Consider the following 8,273-nt stretch of genomic DNA (forward strand, 5'->3'; position numbering starts at 1 on the left):
GAGGTCCTGTTCAGCTTGATTTCAATTTTGTAAGATTTGGACATGAATGATGCCAACTGCAGAGGAGTTGCAGACAACAGTCTGGTTAATCTCTTCACACCCATTGACACCTACCGATAACCTGTCTCTGTTCAATAACAAAACCAACTTGTCTACTTACCCTTCAGCCTTCAGTTATGGCTAGGGTGTAGCTTGAGACAGACTAAGATGTTTTCAAAAATCTAAACTGAAATAAATCTTCCAGTGGCTTCTCACTTCTGACAGAGAATGCTTTGAACTCATGGCATGTATAATTCCTAGTGGTTTTGGAGAAATAAAGAAATACTTTGATAGCACAGTTTCAGATGGGGCATATACAGATTATATGCCCCAATAATAACCTGGCCTTCTCCAGTTTGCCAAACACAGCATCAGCATTATGCCAGCCGGTCTCAGACTGTATCTCCCAACTGCATTTTCCCTCAGGAACTAACAGATGCTTCGTTTACTACCCATAAACTAGATGTGTCTTCAACTGTACTATCCTTCTAAGTGCTGAGGAAGTAGCAAGTATTACAGTGCTTACAATACTTCACAAATATAGCACAGGTCTGTCATTCTCTTGCCAGAGTCTTCAGTCAAACATTGCTCTCTGCCTCCTACTCTACGTCCAAGGGCCTGATCATGCAGATTGTGCTTAGGGGCTCTGATGGGGAGCAGTCTGCAGCTTAGGGACTTGGTGATCCAGAGACAGGCTTTGTGTTTAATCAAATGGAATTTTAATAGGATAGTACAGAATTTTATTTCATTAATCTGTCTGAACAAAGATTGATTGAGGAGTGCTCTGTGAATGATATCTGCATTAAAAATAAGCAAGCCCCATAACAGGTCCTAACATGTACATGACTGTGATAGGAAAAAGAGAACTGCAGCTATACAGCACATCTGTAAAACTGGCAAGATCCTTCTTTTCCTAGGGAAGATATCTTTGCATCTGGCATCACTGCCTTTACACTGAAAAAGGAAGTAATTGATTATATGATTGATTGTAGAAGCTCTGATTCTTCCACAATATAAACAACATAGACCATCACCCGCAGCTCAGATTTCTAGTGGAAATACCAGAAATCCGGCAGTCCTTTGTTAGGCTGGTAGGTTACTTGCTTTGTGCTTCTAGCTATGGAAATAATATCTCTCTGAGAAGAAGAGAAGAGTGGAATTATCTTTATCCAAAAAGGTTAAGCTTCCTGATTACCCATTATTCATTTATTTATCTGGAATCATCCCATACCTACAGGTGGGAGCCAAGAGGTGGTGCTAGAACTCAGCTATCTTGTACCCAGCAAACATCTATTCCAACTGATTTTCAGATGGAAAGACTATAAAAGATGGCTGGACTCTCTGTGCTTTATAATATTTCCAGGCTATGTTGTTTAGTTTCCCCCAGCTGTCTATGCTATTAGGAAGAGTATAACCTGTTTTGTAGTTTTAGGGGCTAGCTGTTCTGGAAAGCAATCATGCTCAATTCTTCCTGCTCATTTCCTAGAGTTCTTGAAACTGTACACACAAAAGCACTCATTAGTATAATGAGAACAACTACCTCAAATGCAAATATTCATGAGTTAATCTCATCTCATTGTCTCTAAGCTGAGCACTAGAGCCACACACTACCAAAGATGTGTGAGTTAAATAATGCTTAAAACTAACACCAGGCCTTTCATCAGTGACAAATATCCTACTTTAGGGATGAATTACCAGAAGCTCTTTTAGTGACAGTGAATTGCACTATATTTCAGGTTAAGGACCTGGAGTAAGACAGCAAAAACAACACTGGAGTTACTTACAGCAGTACTGACAGGAGCATCTGCAATAGCTGAGGCTTTTCTTGCCCTGCTGGTGAATGGCTGAACTGAGAAATCAATCCCCAGGGAATTGTTCCCTCCATGCAGCCATTCTCAAAAGGAAATTTTTGTGCTGCAGTGGAAATTTGAGCAACATTAGGAAGAGCAGGTACATTTCTGCTGAAACGATCACATGGTGAGGTTTCAGTGACAGTTTTGCAGCACAGTGTGCACAGAAAAATCAAATCAAGACCACAAGAGCAGAGAATAACCATTTTTATTATCAGCTAACTACTTATCACTCGTTACCTGCACCACTCTTTAGCAACTGATTTTAAAAGGCTCCCAAAAGAACCCTCCTCTTACAGCTCCCAGTGTTTTCTATATTTGTCTCCATTAAAATCTGGGCAATTATGTCTCCTTCATCAACTTTAATCTGTGAAAATAGACCACTGAAGGCTGTTACCTCTGAATCAACAAGAAGTAGCTAACAAAATGTAGCTTCATGGACAATGGTTAGGGAATTTCTTGAAGAGTTCCTAAACAATTAGCTGATAGAACACTTGAAGTGAAATTTTTCTAAGCTGCTCATGAATAAACCTGGTTTTATTTCATCATAAAAAGAGCCTGAGATAAAAAATTCAAATGCTGGGACATTACATAATTTATCTTTATTATATTCTTATATATTTTGTATTACCCTGCGTTGTTATGCACTAGATCAATTTTCTTTGGAACAAATGAATGTAACGGCCACCTTCCATTTCGGGATAAATGTAAGCATCAATTATAGTACTCTAGGGAATCAGACAATAAGCAATACTATTCTCTGTCCCCAAAATGCGTGCACATCACCAATAAAGCCATACATCAGTATAACAAGCAGGGACGTTGTTTTTGGAAGGCTACTCATCTGAAAGAGCGCTGAGAAGACTAAAGCTGCTCAGAAAGAAAAGCAGAAAAGCTCATGCCATGATCAGAGCAAGCTCTGGGCTCACAGCTCCAAACACTGAGTATTGCAAATCTGACCTGGCGCCTGCTAGTATTGGATCAAAAGTGCTGCAACCACCTGGTGCAAAGTGCTGCTGGATCAAAATTCTTCAAAAGCAAGTTAATTTTGTACCAGCAAATTTTGTGCTGCTCTGGGTATCATCTGTTCCCCCAAAAACTGGCACAGAAGATGGAGGCAGTATAAATACCGCAGCACGTGATGTGAGTAATTTGACAGAAATGGGAGCATATATTCATGCTCCAGCTGGATCAGTGGGTGATCTGGTGGTGAGCAGTTCTACCAGCAATGAATGTGGCACCACCACCAAAAAAAGAGAGGGGACTTTCATGCTGACAACTGATTGAAAAAGGAATCCAAAGTACAAACAATTATCCTTTGTTGCTTTATTCTTTCACCAAGGTTTTGACAAAAAAACACCATTTTGTCAGCTTTTATGTTTCATTGGCTATGGACTTATGTCCAAATGGGGAACAATAGTACATTTAGACTACAACTGAATATTTTACTTAAAATAGCCCATTTGGCAACATATACCCACGTTTCATAATAAAACAGCAATAGCAGAGTTATTTAGTATTTTTAATTAACTGGGAAGACCAATGCATTTCAAATAAGACACAAACCAGCAGATGAAATGTTTTGAGCTCTCATGGTCCCTCTCTGCCAAAGAACACATGAATAAAACTAAGTCACAAGATTGGAGATTACTTCTTTCCTTTTTTTTCCCTAGATCAATTTTTTTACCAAGCTATGTCCTAAAGGCCTTATACACATATTATTTCAGTAGAATGCCCTTCACCTTAGGGTTTGCCCATGACTCAGTGGAGACAACTGGTGGATGTGTTTATCCTATCAGAAATATCTGGAGCTGGTATTTCTAGGTGGGTTCTTTCATTGTCAGTTGAAGCATTCTTGCTAATGCAGGATTACAAGAACCACCAGCATCAGAAAGAGCACTTGGGGTGATCTACAGGTAATTTGGTAGTTCCTGGGCTTTCTATAATTGCTTGTTCACCATTGTCTTTTTTGAGAAGTTTTATTTCCCACCTTTTTGTGAACATCCACTTCCACAAGGATGGAATGATGGAAGGAATAAGAACTAGATTTTGGGGTAAGACCTAGAAGACCGATACTCGTTTCTTTTCTCTGGTACTGTCATCCCAGGTGACTGTGAGCAAGCCAGGTACTGTTTCGGGGCCTGACTTCCTTACACCTGAAATTATATTTCTGAAGATGCTTACAGGGAAGAATACAGGATACATAGATGTCACTGTCCAGAAGCCCTACGTGAGATATGCATGATCCAGTCTCCTCCTAGGTCTTCTCAACTGTGCTATTCCCTCAGTGCTGTGGTCTCTCCTCTCTTTCTACCAGGTTTTTCTGAGCTCACAGATGGATGTCTCAGTAGAATGCCTCTAATCAGGCACAATATTTTGCATGTAGTTAATCATTCATATGGGACTCTACATTTCAAACAGTTCAGATTTTCCTAATTAATGTTTTGCATCGTGATCGTATTTACAGTAATTGGGACTGATATTTGAAGTACAGTAAAAGCTGTCATCTCATTCCCTCCTAAAGAGCCCAATTACCTTCATTTGTTAGCAAATTCATACTAACATTTGCGTTTATTACACTTGACAACATAAAGCCAGCTCCTTCCCTGACACAGCTCAGCAGCACAACATCAGCCCAGCCTAAAAGATGCTGCAGACCTAGTTTTGAAGGCTACAGTTGGGAATGCCCTCCTGACTTACATCTTGACAGCAAAATCAATCAAAAAGTTCTTGTCCAGGACAAGAACTTCCCTTGTGCCCATGCTAGATGTTAGCCAATCACTACTGAGGAAGATGACAGCTTTTGTAATTAGACATTTCTCTGACGTTCACATGCTACAGGAGACAGCCTGTGCACAGGTTCGCTCAGCCCAACTTCCACCTAATTCCTCCTGCCTAGTGTTTTCAATTATCACCTCTGAAGGTCTACAACCAGCCAAGAGGAAATATTAGGCTCATAAACTGGGTCAAAAGTCAGGCCATGTGAAACAAGGTATTAGTCTTTTTGGGTTTTCACATCTCTGGATTACAGTCCTGAAGGATGGCTGTAGAGTGGCACATGCAACTCATGTTGGGAGTTGCATAGCTGCCGTTGCATCCAAAAGTAAATTTTGCAATCGGGTATTAAAATGCACCTGTGAATTTGGCTATGTCATATATCCTTATATATGTAGCCATATACACTCCAACAAAGGTGTTTACAAGTATGCTGTACAGGTGCTTCAGAGCAGGTCAGTCATTCCACAGACAGGAAAGAGGATGGAAGAGTGCCATGCTTGCTTCTCATTCTGGGAAGTCTTATTTCAGCTGCTGATTGTTACCTAATAACCTAATCAGCAGTAACAGCAATATTTGGCACTTAAAAACACTTTATATTCAAAAAGCTACACAAGCAGATTAGGTGGGAAATTAATCCCTAACTAATTAGCAAAGAAAGCAAGCAATAACAATATTTTAGGATCAGAAAAGAGAACTACAGTATCAAGGTCAGATCATTAGAGCACAGCCATTCATTTGTTGTGGTGTTCTGTAGAGAAACAGGTGTTTTTCAGCAGGGAAATAAGGTAAACTATGATTTTAACAGATGTTAATGGGTCAAGGTTGGACCAAGTGGGATGCTTTGAGTTGCCTAATTAATAAACATTTAAACAATAAGGAAAAAAATCTGTAGATCATACTCATCCCAGCTACAGCAGAGGTTTAAAAAGGTCTCATTACAGTGTGTTAGTGAGCACCAAAGACACCTCCCTTCTTGGGGTAAACAAGATGTGAATGAGAAGCAGAGATCAGAAGATCTCACCCTTCTCACTTACCTACTGAGAAAACCAAATTTGTCTCTGCATGAAATTTCAGCACAAAGTTTTCCAACTGAAATCAGTTTCATGATTCAACAGTTCAATAAGCAGAAACCTCTCTCTCTCTCTTCTTGGTAATTTTCCCAAGAGTTTCCTCCAACTGTTTTAGCTCTTAATTTATCTCTCTCTCTTTTTTTTTTTTTTCCTACAAGCAACTTCTTCCCCAAGCACCTATCTACAATTGAATCCTACTCTAAATTCATGTCAAGATCAGCTTATATATTCACTGCTGAATGAATTTCAAATATGTGCTCCTTGTGTTCTTTTCCTAACAGGATAGAGAGGCCTCTTGAGTTGCTTTAAATGTCTCATTACAAATGCTTCATTAGAAACTACGTCACAGATTGTGTCAATCTGGTCCACACTTTCATGCCAAAAAGTAAAGACTTTCAAGCTGTGCCTTTCTTACCATTAAGTTTCCAATCTGTTTTTAGAATCTCAATCAGTTCTTTAAGGAATGCAAATGTTACTTCTCCCTTTAGTGCTGAAACTAGCCACTGGGAAATGCACATGCATAATGCTTTCCTGTTCCTGCATGTATTGAAACAATAATCGATGCTGGAAGGGTAGGCTATTTCTATATATTTTCCAAAGGACACACAAACCTTCTACACTCATAGGGACAGATCACCTCCTTCACATTGTCTGAACAGAAATAATTCAGTTGAAATCAATATTTCATGTGACAAGAGTTTAATCAATATCAATGTGAGAAGCTTAAGACCATTGGGACTGAAGCTGATCTTATGGTAGTGTAACATGAGTCAAGTTTCTTGAAGCCTGTTTTTCCCCTCAGCCAGACCTGGCTTACAACACCACAAATGTACTTGCTTCAGGAGACTACTCTTAACTGCTACTTTCTATGTAGTGCAACTTGGCTCCATTATAGTTTCCTACATACTCAGAACCCCTGCCTGCTTTACAGACACTGTGCACTTTAGTTTTGTCAGTAACCCTTACTATGCTGTCTAATATCTGAATGGTAGAGGTCTTCTCCTTCTGTGGTTTCTGAACCATGTGGTAAAATATAGATTTATTATTTTGCTGCTGCTGCTAACTCAGTCTCAGAAGCTGAGTTAAAAACTCCTAGTTGGTAGGAAACCATAAAGAACTTGTACAGAAAAATGTTCTCTTAGCGGTTAAAATAGAGGCAACCAGTGAAAGCGTGAAATGGAAAACCCAGCACCTTGGATATGGGAAGCTCAAATCAGATGAAAACAGAGGGTAGAATATATGAAATACACCACAGATTATTCCTTGTTGACTGTGGTGGAGAAGAAGGTGCACAGAACACCTGTGCTGTTGGCAGCTGTGCATCCAGACAGCTTCATCTGTCTGATGGTCCTGGCTGAGAAACACCAGACCATCGTCTTGCATCAAGGTAGGATCTCAGAGACTTCACAGCCTCTACATCAACCTTTCCTTACCATCATCAAGGTTTCCTAAGACTTAACCACAATACCAACACAGCCCATGTGTTTCCATCCTATCAAAACATTCTTTGCAGACTGTGACTGTGTTTCATTCAGTCTTCTTTGTATCAACCCCTCATCTGCTTTTCTCTACCCACATGCACTTTGTTTCCTAGGACTGCATCACCCATACTATTCTCCTCTAGACTCTACGTCTATGTCACAGGGTGGTGGACATGAGACTGGACACAAGACTGGACACAAGACTAAAGTGACGCTTTATTGGGAGTAAGTAAAACAGTTCTTGCCACACATCATGGTGTGATACGTGCTTTTTTATCCAAACAAAGTCACAAAGTTTGGTTGGGATCTGCTGTAATTCCTAGACTGCTTTCAGCAGATCTAAGTCTACTGAAGACTCTTATTTTTGGTTTGTGCCTTTTGCTTCCTAATACTAAAATTTTGCTTATTGGGCTGCAGCTTTTTAGCCCAGTGGGTGTTTTTTTCATTAAGAAACACTTAAGTCCTTTGTCGTTCATGCTGCCCCTCCCAGATGGGAGTCATATGCAGGTTTAACAGGTATATTCTCTATTCCATCATCCAAACCACTAATGAAGCATTTAATATCAAGCCCAGGTTATAAGTCCTTGGATGCATCTCCTCAGTTGGAAAGGTAATCATAACTAGTCTCTGAACAAGATTTTCAAAACCAGATGTACACTGACCATGTTGCATTTTCATCTACAGCAATCTTCTTCAACCTTATTCACAAAGAACCAGTCAACACTTTTGAAAAAAAAAAAAATCCATGGACCATCTTGTGCAATGATACCACATGAGATTTAGGTGTGGTGAAAACTAGGTGAAAGCTCTTTTGTCCTCCCTCCTTGCATTGCATTACCAACATGTGCACGTATTTCTTTTTAACTGTTGTTAGTATCCATTTTGCAACTCACCTCTGATATATTACAAAAGACTAGAGATCAGTCCATAAACTACCAGAAAGAAACTTGAACTATATCAGGTTCCTCTATGCTGATTAAGACAAACACCTCTAAGACAGTATTAAAATCTGTTGGAGTCAAGTTTTATCTATTGCTTCTTCATTGACCCCCTCT

Source organism: Lepidothrix coronata, unplaced genomic scaffold, assembly GCF_001604755.1.
Source record: "Lepidothrix coronata isolate B3197 unplaced genomic scaffold, Lepidothrix_coronata-1.0 Scaffold36, whole genome shotgun sequence".
NCBI lineage: Eukaryota > Metazoa > Chordata > Aves > Passeriformes > Pipridae > Lepidothrix > Lepidothrix coronata.